Below are 12,718 nucleotides of genomic sequence, written 5' to 3' on the forward strand. Positions count from 1 at the left end.
AAATAGACTAGTAGTTCACTAAAGTTTTTTTTTAAATATATTTTATTGATTTTTTTTTTTTACAGAGAGAAAGGGAGAGGGATAGAGAGTTAGAAACATCGATCAGCTGCCTCTTGCACGCCCCCCACTGGGGATGTGCCTGCAACCAAGGTACATGCCCTTGACCGGAATCGAACCTGGGACCCTTCAGTCCACAGGCCGACGCTCTATCCACTGAGCCAGACTGGTTAGGGCTCACTAAAGTTTTTAGGTTTTATCAATCAATGCATTTTCTAATTAATTCCAGAAATCATGAAAACAAAATTTAAATGTATATTTAAATCATATATTCTTACCTGAAAATGGGAAAGGAGTCTGCTTATTTCTAACGGGAGTGCTTTCTTATCCATCTAGGCATTTCCCAAATTTTCCTGTAGGAGGTCATTTTACATTATTCCTCTACTAGTACACATTACATCTGGCGAGGGAAAATGTCTTACTTTCATTATTTATTGTACATTCCTTGGGATGCTGTTGCTGTTTGTTCAGAGAGTGCCCCATGTCATTCCAAAGAGCAGAACCACCACATGTGGTGGTTGGAAAAGCAACCACTGTGTCATCCACAATCAGAGGAAAGACTATTTCCAACCCCTACAGTGGGTTTCTTCAACTGCTCACGAGAATAAAAAGCAAGGAAAGCTACAACGGGTCACAGACTTATTCTTATTAGATAGCATTTCTACCATTAGTAGAGTGATTTATAATTTTTAAAACCCTTCTCACATTATACTTCAGCTTGTTACCCCAAGTACAACACTTTTTAGGTTCATAAACGGAAGATTTACTTCAAGGAGTTTTATGGTCATACAACTAAAACAAGGTTGCATTAATAACTGCAGAATAGAGTTCAGGTTACTGAAGTTTATATGTTTACTGGGCACCCAAATATGAGAAGAGTATTAATGAGCTAATAGGATTTTAAAAACATAATAGAAATAGACTTCTAGGATACAAAAACTGACGTTAAATTTATGTAAACTGAACACAAACACTTTTCCAAGGATGAGCTTACTAGTATATCATCCACTGGTTTGTTTGTGTGTTTGTTTGTTTGTTTAAGCAAAATTAAATTAAAAAGTGAGAACACTAAAGAGATCAAATAATCCTGATGCAATTTAAAATTTTGGTTAACTAGATGACTTTGAAGGGTCCACATGACCATCCACAAGGAGACTTCATGAAGGGACTTGAAGGATTTAAGTGACTAAACACTGCTGTATCTTGTGAAGTTCTTTAATGTTATAATACAATTTACATGGACAACATAAATAACTACATTGCCTTTCCTAAGAAATTAAAATTATTTATACAAACGAAACCAAACTTACATCTTTCATTTCACATAGACAATCTGGGATACATATTAAACACATTTGGAGCATTTTGTTTAATTTATTCTAGAAACCTGAAAAGTCATCCTATCTATCGTAACTAATGTATCCAGATAAGTGTTAATTCACTCAAGAAACTCCTATTACCTTTTCTGTAATTGTTGTGACCTTTTGTTTAAGACTAAGGACTAAGAGAAAGTCTCAATTTTATAAAGTTAGGAAAGAAAACAGAGAAGAGGTTGACTCACTTGCCCAAGGTTATCCAGCAACCAGTGGAAAACCCAGGCCTGAGATCCCTCCCTCTCCATGCCACCAAGTTCTGTGTACTAACAGACCAGGCAGTTGGCCTTACAGCCTGGGGCTACAAAAGCCAGGACAGAGCACTTCCTGGTAGCAAAATAAGGAAGGAGTATATCAGGTTATCCTTACAAAAGGCTAAAAGCAGGCGCCTGCTATAGGAAAAAACCAACAGCTCCAGCTGGAAGCCTTTCTCAACCATTCTCCAACACAAGTTAAGTGAGCCAAGCAAATTCAACTTCTTACTGTATATTTCTGGTGAGTGACTTTAGGGAGACAATTGGTAAAATCAAGAAAAGTAAACTAGTTATGACTCATGCCTACACATACTTGTCAAAAGACCTAACATACCATCCATGTACACCAACCATCTTCATTTTGATTACGGGGCCAAAAAGAGATTTAAATTGACTCTACTTGTGTAGCCCTGGCTTGATAAGATGGCTAGCGGCTTTGGTCCAACAAGATGATACATGTTCTTTCTCAAGATTAATAGTCATGGAAGTTTCACCAAGCCTCCCTTTCCCAAGGGTGGAACTGTTACAGACCACAATTTACTTGAGAGATTTTGGTTTTTAACATCCTTTCCTTGTAACACAAGAACCCTCTCATTGAATGTCTTTATATGCAACATATTATTGGACTAAATATCTCAGAGCAGCCACACATTTTAAAAATTACTTCATGGAAAAAAATAAATCAGATTATACAGTGGAATGTTGTTATCACAGTCACTAAAGAACTATTTGTCCTAAAACAGACTCCACAAAAATTGTCACTACCATAGGATCTGACAAAATCTACCAGCTACACAGCCTGAATTTATAGTAAGGTCAATATATATTTCAATAACTTAATATTTGGATTAAGAGTAAATAATACTCCATTTACAAAAACATCATTGATAAATGGCTGAGATAATCTAATGAAGCATAGTTAACATTATCCTAGCAAAGGAAATAGCTAAGTAGGTGGTAATGGATAAAACAATGCTAGTAACAATATTAAGGTGTGTTTTTTAAAGTATGTAACAACCTAGTTGTTTTGCCCCAAATGTTGACTCTATAAAGAATAATTAAACAATGTGGGCAAATATGGAGAACACTAAAGTGCTGTATGTTGATATGAAAGAGAAATGTTGAAATTTTTGTGAACTAAAAGTATTGACAAAAGATACAGTGTTTCACAGATGCAAAATATCCTCACAAGTTCATTTGGTGGTTGGTCAAAGGACAAAAGTATTTAAATGTTCTTCTAAGAGAAGAATATTCACTCAAGTATTATTCCCAATATTATGCATTCTACTACACCCTATATTGAATCGTTGGTTGTTCCATAAAGGTGTTTCTTTTTCTGGTTTATTTATTTATTTTTTTATATGGAATGCTTCACGAATTTGTGTGTCATCCTTGTGCAGAAGCCATGCTAATCTTCTCTGTATCATTCCAATTTTAGTATATGTGCTGCCAAAGCAAGCACTAACGGTGTTTTGTTTTGTTTTTTAAACAGCAATTTATTTTGTAAGGACACCACACACCCAATACCCTTTCTATTAGTTTTTATCTAAAACATCCATGACATATACATATAGCATCAGCTTAACATATCCAATGACATGAAAACTCACTACCTTTTCAGGTATTCCAGAACTGAAACATAAACAGATCATCATCTTCTAGGTCATGACAGAGTCATCCCTGAGGAGAAAACAAGTCCTACTGAGCATCTGACTAACGGACAATATCTCAAGTATCATTTCAAGTTATTTGAAGTTAAAAGAGTCATTGGCCAATGAGAGTATGTCCAGAGAATATCAGTATGATGAGGAATTTGGAAAGCAAAAGATTTAGTAGCAGTTGAAAAGATTGAATGGAATATTTAGCCTAGAGATGAGAAGACTACAATGAAGCTTGGAAGGTATCCAAATATTTGAAGACAAGTTTGTAGAAGTAGATACAAACAGTCTTTTAAAAGAATCAGAATCAAAAGGTGGAAGTTACAGAAAAGCAAATGTCAGCTAAAACCTTTCTAACAACTAGAACTGCACAACATGAGAACTGGCTGCCTTATTTCAGAGGAAGGCTCTACTGGGAGCTTGATGACTGTCTGTCAGGGTGTTACAACACAGTGCACAGGGAGCCAAACTCGGGGACTTCCAAAGTCTGTTCACTTTTGATTACTTCTCTTTTTCCCTATAGGATCTTGAGCAAAACAACCAATTTCTCTGCCTCTCAAGTTGTAAAACTGTGGTAATACAGCAGCATTATAATTTTACTAGAGGCCCAGTGCATGAAATTCGCGCATGGCAGGGGGAGGGTCCCTCAGCCCGGCCTGCACCCTCTTGCAATCTGGGACAGCTGGCTCCTAACCACTCTGCCTGCCTGCCTGATGCCCCAACCACTTGCCTGACTGCCTGATCTCCCTTAACTGCTCACCTGCCTGCCTGATTGCCCCTAACTGACTATGCCTGCCTGATTGCCCCTAACCACTGCCTACCTGATCGCCCTTAACCACTTGTCTGCCTGCCTGATCACCCCTAACCGCCTCTGCCTGCCTGCCTGATAGCCCCTAACCACTTGTATGCCTGCCTGATTGTCCCTAATTGCTCGCCTGCCTGCCTGATCACCCCTAACCAATTCTGCCTCAGCCCCCACTGCTGTGGCTTCATCTGGAAGGATGTCCAAAATGACGTCCAGGAAGTCGTTCAGCTGCCCAGTCTAATTAGCACATTATGCTTTTATTATTATAAACTAGAGGCCCGGTGCATGAAAATTCATGCACTGGGGGAGAGGGGTCCCTCAGCCTGGTCTGCCCCCTCTCATAGTCCAGGAGCCCTCAGGGGATGTCCTGATTGCTTAGGCCCGCTCCCTGCAGCAATCAGGGGAAGGCATCATCCCCATCACCCCCTCCCTGCTGCTGCCACTGGCCTCCCTCTGCGGGAGGCGACCTGGCAATCAGGAAGGCGATGCCCCCATCACTCCTCTGCTGCTGCCACTGCCAGCCATGCAGCTGCCTGAGCCTTGGCCCTCGCAGCACTGCAGTTTGCCTGAGCCTCAGCCCAGCCCTCGTTGCCTGAGCCTCGGGCCCTGGGCAGGGGCAGGCCTTATCTGTGGCTTGCCTGAGCCTTGGGCCGGCCCTGGGCAGCGGCAGCCGCCATCCGTGGCTTACCTGAGGCTCAGGCAGCCGCTGCGGCTTTGTCTGGAAGGATGCAGCATCAAGTTCCCGCCCATCTGCACGTGCCTTGCCGAGCACTCAGCCCCACCCACACGCATGCGCCTGTCACACACGCAGCCTCCTGCCGATAGGTTGTTATGGTGTGATGGCATGATGACAATTAGCATATTCGCTCTTTATTATATAGGATTGTGGTATAAGAGAAGAGGAAAATACCTTAGAGAGATAATGAAGCATTAAGCAGCCCTATGCCTGTGGCAGTTAGCAACTGATCTGATTAAAACACATATGAAACAGAATGGTACTGAAGAGCTTTATAATGTACATAAAGGTCCCCTGAGCAGCACCCTAAGGGAACCACTGTAACCTGAAAGGAGGGTTGCAGGTTACATATTATTCTAACTCCCAAAGAGCAGCTTAGCCACAGGAAAATCTGGCTCTAATTCCTGTTTGTGAAATCTTTTCAACTGCCAATGTTTTCAGTCACATGGGAAGTGAGCATGTCAGGCTTCCTTCAAATTCCATTCTTCAAAAATAATCCTCTCTTCCATAGAGAAACTAATTAAAAACAAAAATCCATATTTCCAACCATTTCCCTTTTGGTCAGAAACACCAATGAGATACTAGACTCTCAGATAAAAGGCTACTTAGCAGATTAGTCAAAATGCACCCCACCCTTTGGCACCACCAGCCCAACCTGCCCTAGAAGAGTGTAACCACACTGGAAGACAACAAACACGTCTCAAGTGATTCACACCAAGAAGATTAATGGTCCCAAGCCCCAGGACAGGGACTTCATATTGTCACTATACAATATGCCACACCTCAACGTCTCAATCTACAAAAATGTAGGATTAATCTCTCCCCATTTTTTCCTCCTGCCAATCCACTTACAGTTTGGAAAATGTCAGAGGGAGTTCATGCAAAATAGTATCAGTTCCATGATTAAAAGAACTAAAGAATAATAAGAGCCAAGAGAAAAGGATCATTTTATTAGTTTCCAAATATGACATGTGAATCAGAAATTAATAGAAAAATGCCCTAACAAAAAATTGCTACATATTATTAATGTGAATATAACCAAAGGAAAATTAATGATTAGAAGCAAAGCACTGGTACCCTGCAGCTTTTAGAGAGAAACTCAGCAAGAACTCATTTATTTAGCACTATAGGGGCTGAGTTATTCAACATATTTGAGAGTTCACCCCACTCATACCTTTAAGCAATAATATTGTATTTCAAACACAGTATTCAGAACAGAAATTAATCTATTCATGATGACAGGTAGAATTTGGAGCACCAATTATAATACCACTAGAGGCCCAGTGCATGAAATTCATGCACGGGAGGAGGGTCTCAGCCTGGCCTGCACCCTCTCACAATCTGGGACCCCTGCCTAAATGATCACCCCTAATCACCTCTGCTTGCTTGCCTGATCACCCCTGAAAACTTGCCTGCCTGCCTGATCACCCCTAACTGCCTCTGCCTGCCTGCCTAATCACCTCTATCCACTCGCCTGCCTGCCTGCCTGATCGCCCCTAACCACTCACCTGCCTGCCTGATCATCCCTAACCACTTGCCTGACTGCCTGATTGTCCCTAACCCTTCTGCTTACCTGCTCGATCGTCCCTAACTGCTCACCTGCCTGCTCGATCACCCCTAACTGCTCACCTGCCTGCCTGATCACCCCTAACCATTCTGCCTGCCTGCCTAATCATCCCTAACCACTCGCCTGCCTGCCTGATCGCCCCTAACCACTCACCTGCCTGCCTGATTTGCCCCTAACTGCCCCTGCCTGCCTGCCTGATCGCCCCTAACCACTCACCTGCCTGCCTGATTGCCCCTAACTGCCCCTGCCTGCCTGATCATCCCTAACCACTTGCCTGACTGCCTGATCGTCCCTAACCCCTCTGCCTACCTGCCCGATCGTCCCTAACTGCTCGCCTGCCTGCCTGATCACCCCTAACTGCTCGCCTGCCTGCCTGATCACCCCTAACTGCCTCTGCCTCGGCCCCCGCCACCAAGGTTTCGTCAGGAAGGACGTCCGGAATGTCGTTCAGCTGTCCGGTCTAATTAGCATATTACGCTTTTATTATTTTTTTTAATATATTTTATTGATTTTTTACAGAGAGGAAGGGAGAGAGATAGAGAATCAGAAACATCGATGAGAGAGAAACATCAATCAGCTGCCTCCTGCACATCTCCCACTGGGGATGTGCCCGCAACCCAGGTACATGCCTTTGACTGGAATCGAACCTGAGACCTTTCAGTCCGCAGGCCGACGCTCTATCCACTGAGCCAAACCAGTTTCGGCTACGCTTTTATTATTATAGATGGGATCAAGGTAGATGTCTACCTTGTTTCTACATTAAATGGCTAAAAACTGCTGTGATTTTTTAAAAAAATATTCTTATGCACTTTTTATTGTTTTTCTTTTCTCATAGAGTGCCTTTTTCTCAGGCTATCAATATATCAGCTTTAGTCTTACCAATATCCTTATCTCTGTCAACATAACTTTTCCCCATCTTCTAATGTGTTGCTTCTAAATCTAATAATGTGAGATATGGCACTAAGAAAAGAAGTTTGTTAGAATTCTATGCAAAGCAAAAGTTGAAGAGATATGATTAAGGGCCTCGTAGACACTCCTACAGAATTTGTGTTTGTGTACTTTTATATGTGGGTTTTACAGCAACCACCTCAGCTACTAAGAATCCGATTCTACCTGCTTCAATACTCAGCCACAACCTGGAAAAAAAATGAGACTCTAAGAAGCCTAATCTCTGATAAGTGAAAAGTTCATATGTTACAGCACAAGAAATAATTTTTTTTTTCATATCCACTTATATGCCGCTACACATTCTAGTAGTTGTGAAGATACAGATACAAAAGGCAGGGTCTACTGAGAGAACTAGACCAGGACATTAAGGACAACATGAAGGGAAACCTGCTCTGAGCGAGCTGGGTGTAAAGCACCTGCCCTGCAAACACTGAGAAAACAATGCCAGTTTGGAATTGCAGATTTGGAAGGCAGGTCAGAGAACGCTTCCTGGAGGGAAATACTATAAACTGTTGAAAGACTACACAGATCTTGGGTCCATCCAGGAAGAAGGGGCAGAGGAGCCAGCATGTGCCAAGGAAGTGCAGTAACAAAGAACAGGGTGTTTTCTGGGAACCACAAACAATTTTGTATGGCTAGACTATCACATATGTGTGGAGAAAATGGCAGAAAATGATGAGATAGTAGACACGGGTCAGGTAATGGAGGACCAAATATATAACAATAAGATTTTACATTTTGTCTTGAGGGCAATCCAAAACCATCGGCAGAACTGAACTGTAAGTGTAGGAATTCAGTTCTTCCATTTATTAAACGTTACTTTGGCAAGAAAGAAAGGCTTAAAAGGAGCAAGAGGACACTATGTCCTAAGTAATCACTATGGCTTGAATAGGCAATGAGAATGGAAAGGAACAAATGGCTCAAGAGGTTCTGCAGGTGGTCCAGTGTAAATCAAAATGGGTTTAAACCTCTGGGTGAGGGGACATTGTAGATAGTAGCAACTATGGAAAGTTAAAAAGGCATATGCCAGAGGTGTTATAAAAAAAAAAAAAGCCATAAAACTTGGCTAATGGATGTCTGTTCTACTCACAAAATTGGATCAATAATTTACCATTTGGAAAAGAAGATAAAGCTAGCAAAAGAGCCCTAGCTGGTGTGGCTCAGTGGGGACTGCGGACTGAAAGGTCCGATGATCCATTCCAGGCAAGAGCACATGCCCAGGTTGAGAGCTCGATTCCCAGTGTGGGGCGTGCAGGAAGCGGCTGATCAATGATTCTCTCTCATCACTGATGTTTCTATCTCTCTCTCCCTCTCCCTTCCTCTCTGAAATCAATAAAAAACATTAAAAAAAAAAAAGCTAGCAAAAGAAAAGTTTAAAGACACAAGCCATTTTACCAGAAATGTGAAAGATAAATCCTGTATAAAAATACATGGTAAATGAATAACTTCTTATAATATCTGTATTATTTTATTACAGTATTTAATTTAATACTTATTATACTCCAAAATATAAAGGATCGTTTTCCTTTATTTCACACAACCTTTGATGTAGAAGGCACTATGTAGGCTATCCTCCCCAATCCTTCTCTTAATATCTCTGCCAGGTGATCATTACATTTCTCCCGTTAATGAGGGTCTCATGACCACAAGAGGCCACTTATTTCATTTTTTGACAATCCCAACAGATATAAAGTCCCTTTATGGATACATCTGATATACAATCTTTTCTCTCTTTGACATAAAATCTCTTCTCTACAACTCTACCAAGTTTTCCAAATACTATACTCAGGACTTTCACATCATGAATCTGTTTTGATATCTACAAGGCGATTCTTAAAGCACCTTTAAAAAATAAAAATAAATCAAGGAGTTAATTTCTTCTACATGAAACCAATAACCAGATGTTTTTGTCCTTGCAACAACCCATAGTCAGTCAGGTGGGCTTTATTTATCACATGCAGGTATCTCTCCAGTGATGGCTGTTTCACTAGGTGCTCATTCACTTCAGGGTAGAAGATCCATTATAACTACCCCTAAGTGACTTGTTTTTCTTGATTTACTGTCAAGAAGTAAGATTAATTTTGCTGCCCAAAAATGATTTACTGGGTCATCTAAAATTTGATTAACTCTACTGAGAGAATTTATTATTTGACAAAGCTGACTTTCCCTTCTTTTCCATCTCCAATTCTGAATTGTGGTTATTTGGCATAAGAAGTATAACAGGCATTCAGGCCATAAGTGCCAAATCCACTCACTCAAAAACACTACCTGTGCAGGAAATTCTGATACTTTTCTCAATAAGCCAGAAACCCATATAATGTACTTTCCATTTTCTACTTAATAATTCAATAAGTTCAAGATGGTGCTTAAGAAATATCCCATTCAATGTCTATTATCATCCTGTCATTTAACATTGTTCAGTGGTTCTCACCAAATAAGAATATAGACTAAGAGATAAAATTGGTCTTACTTGACGAATAAGATTACCAATTTAGAAATCTGAGAAAATCAACTAAAAAACTATTGAAATAGATGAGATTTTGGTAAAATAACAATACATAGATGGAAATATACAAATCATCATGCTTTCTATTAAAAAATAAAAATATGTAATAGAGAAGTTTTCCAACTCAAAATGATGGACTGAACATATATGCTTTGTTTCCCTTGCTTTCCCAAGACAGAAAATTACTACAAAAGGGAAAAAACCCAGAACAGCCAAAACATCTTAAGCTGGGGAGAGGCAGTGATTATTAGACAAAAGAGACTAAAATAGGTCTCCTGTGAATGTGTGATAAAAATGTAGACCAAACAGAGGAAGCTAAAGCCCAGGCACATGAGGAGTGGGAAAGGGGGTGCACAGGGGAAGAGCAAGCTGATCTCCCCAGAGACCCAAGATGGGCTCAGCAGCAGGTGTGGAAAGTAGGTATAAGAACTGGGAATGAAAATTAAATAAAGCAGCTGTACCAACTGTCCCACTGTCTCCAACGAAATATCTATCTAACCCTGATCTCAGAGACAATACAGGCAAAGAAACTAGTTGCTGATAAAACCATTCAAATGGCCTACAAAGATAGGCCTATTGTGGTCGGCAAACTCATTAGTCAACAGAGCCAAATATCAACAGTACAACGATTGAAATTTCTTTTGAGAGCCAAATTTTTTAAACTTAAATTATATAGGTAGGTACATTGTTATTAACTTAATTAGGGTACTCCTAAGGCTTAGGAAGAGCCACACTCAAGGAGCCAAAGAGCCGCATGTGGCTCGTGAGCCACAGTCTGCCGACCACGGGCCTATACCATGAGGACTGATATCAAAGAGGCAAGCCTAGCTCATTTGCACATCTAGAGGCAACCCCTCCTGCCTACAGACAGACCTCTCTCTCATTTACTCACCCTAAAGCAAAGTCTCACCCATGTGCACAGGTCTACTCAATTTTTTCCATAATGGAGATGCCTACTTTACTGTAAAACTGCACCAGTCAGCTATCCAGAATAATCATAAAAAAGAAAAACTATTACAAAAGAAATAAACTATTGAAGAAACAGTGGTAATTTATAGAACAGAACTTTTTAAAATTATTGTTCTTTTATTTTATAATATATATAAGAATAATTTATATTATATTCACATACCCAGAATAACTGAAGAGAACACAACATAAAACAAACAGCATGTTACAAAAAGAATTAAGCATAAGAAAATAACATTTGTTTGCTGAAATTAAAATATTCAGAATAAGAATTAAAAGATAAAATAGAGAAAATGTTCCAAACATTGCAAGAACACAATTGGACAACAACTAGCACAGAAAAGATGTGAAACAAAGAATCAATCTAGGTCTATTATTCAACTAATATGAGTGTGTTTTTCTAAATATACAAAAGGGAAAGGATATAGTTATTTTTAAATCAGTAATACATTCCTAGAGGAAAGTCACACCTGTGGCATTTCACCATAAAAGGACCAAAATAATCATAAAAATTTCCAGGAAAACAAACAAAAATCACCTACAAAAGAATGAGAACCACACTGATAACAAATTTTTTTACTCCATGAAGATAATGAAGCATTATCTTCAAAATCCTAAGTGAAAGTTACTGTGAAACTAGAATTCTATATCCAGCCAAATATTAATCAAGTGTGACTGCAAAATAAATACATGTTCTCCAAATAAAAGTGTTGAAAGCCTCCCTCGTCTATACACGTTTTACTTGAAGAAGTTATGTACATCCCTCATCAAAATAAGGGAGAAAACCATGAAAGAGAAAGTCATAGGACCCAGAAAATGTCTTTAAGAGTGAAATGGAGAAACATCCTTGAAGACTGTTGTGCAGCAGATTTAGAGAATGGTAGTCAAGACTGGAACAGGGAGGGTTCCTGGGGGCTCAAAAAGAAGATTCCAGGTCATACATAGTATTAATCTTCAAGATAATGTTAACGACTGGTTGTGTTTTTTTCAAGGAGAAAAGGAAAGGTTATTAAAAACTCTAGAGAATCCAAAAGAATGCCATGCCCAAGTATGAAGCATCTGAAATGTGGCAAGATATTATGGAACTGACACACTATAAGAAAAGGCAAACCATTTGATCTAGATGCCAAGAACATCTCCTTTAAGGGGCTTATGGGCTGACACATTTGGCTTGCAATAAAAAATAAATGAAATTTTATCCCCCCAGGCCATCTCAGTGGTGAAAAGTATTTATTTTATCATAATAATATCAAGAGTGTCATTGATTTTTAACTTTTAGGATCAACCTATAGAAAAAAAGCTGGAGGATTTAAATGTGGTTACAGAACAAAATTTATTGTTATCAGTCTTGGCATTGTAAAAATAAATAACAGAAAATAGGAATGGGCAGGGGAAACGGGAAAGGAAGTGAAGACAGGGGTAGAGGGCATTAATGTCACTTTCTTACACCGTGAAAGGTTGAGACATACTGAGAAAAGTTAACAGAACAAGATAATCGAGTTTTAAATAATTAAAAATCAAAAGGCAATCCATTAAAGGAAGCGAAATAACATAACTCAAAATTGGGGAAATGATGAAGGAAAGTAACAGGTAATGTAAGCACATTTTGATACTTCATTATCAAAGTGGGAAATAAATGATGTTCAAATCTGATAAATGAAGATATATGTACAATGATACACAAACAGGTATCACATATGTGCGCTGAGCCTTGTATTCCTGAATAACCCAAAATTTTTTAAACATATTCTCCACATTTTCATAGTTACCCTAATTATTAATCCCACTTTCTCAAGGTAGAATGTAAAAAACTATGTTTTCCAGTCTCAATCATAGCTGAAATAA

The 12,718-nt window shown here is 39.4% G+C and overlaps 1 protein-coding gene and 1 non-coding gene across 3 annotated transcripts in view; both read right to left on the reverse strand.

Annotated features, from left to right (window-relative positions):
• BCKDHB (branched chain keto acid dehydrogenase E1 subunit beta) overlaps positions 1-12,718 on the reverse strand; it is a 204,968-nt gene that overhangs the window by 103,205 nt on the left and 89,045 nt on the right. The gene's annotated exons all lie outside the window — the stretch shown is intronic.
• LOC139013438 (U6 spliceosomal RNA) lies at positions 3,040-3,146 on the reverse strand. Its single transcript, XR_011472071.1, has one exon. It is a non-coding gene; the product is annotated as a U6 spliceosomal RNA (small nuclear RNA).

Source organism: Myotis yumanensis, unplaced genomic scaffold (genome assembly GCF_028538775.1).
Source record: "Myotis yumanensis isolate MYYU_CA2020_CCGP unplaced genomic scaffold, mMyoYum1.0.hap1 SCAF_6, whole genome shotgun sequence".
Taxonomy (NCBI): Eukaryota; Metazoa; Chordata; class Mammalia; order Chiroptera; family Vespertilionidae; genus Myotis; species Myotis yumanensis.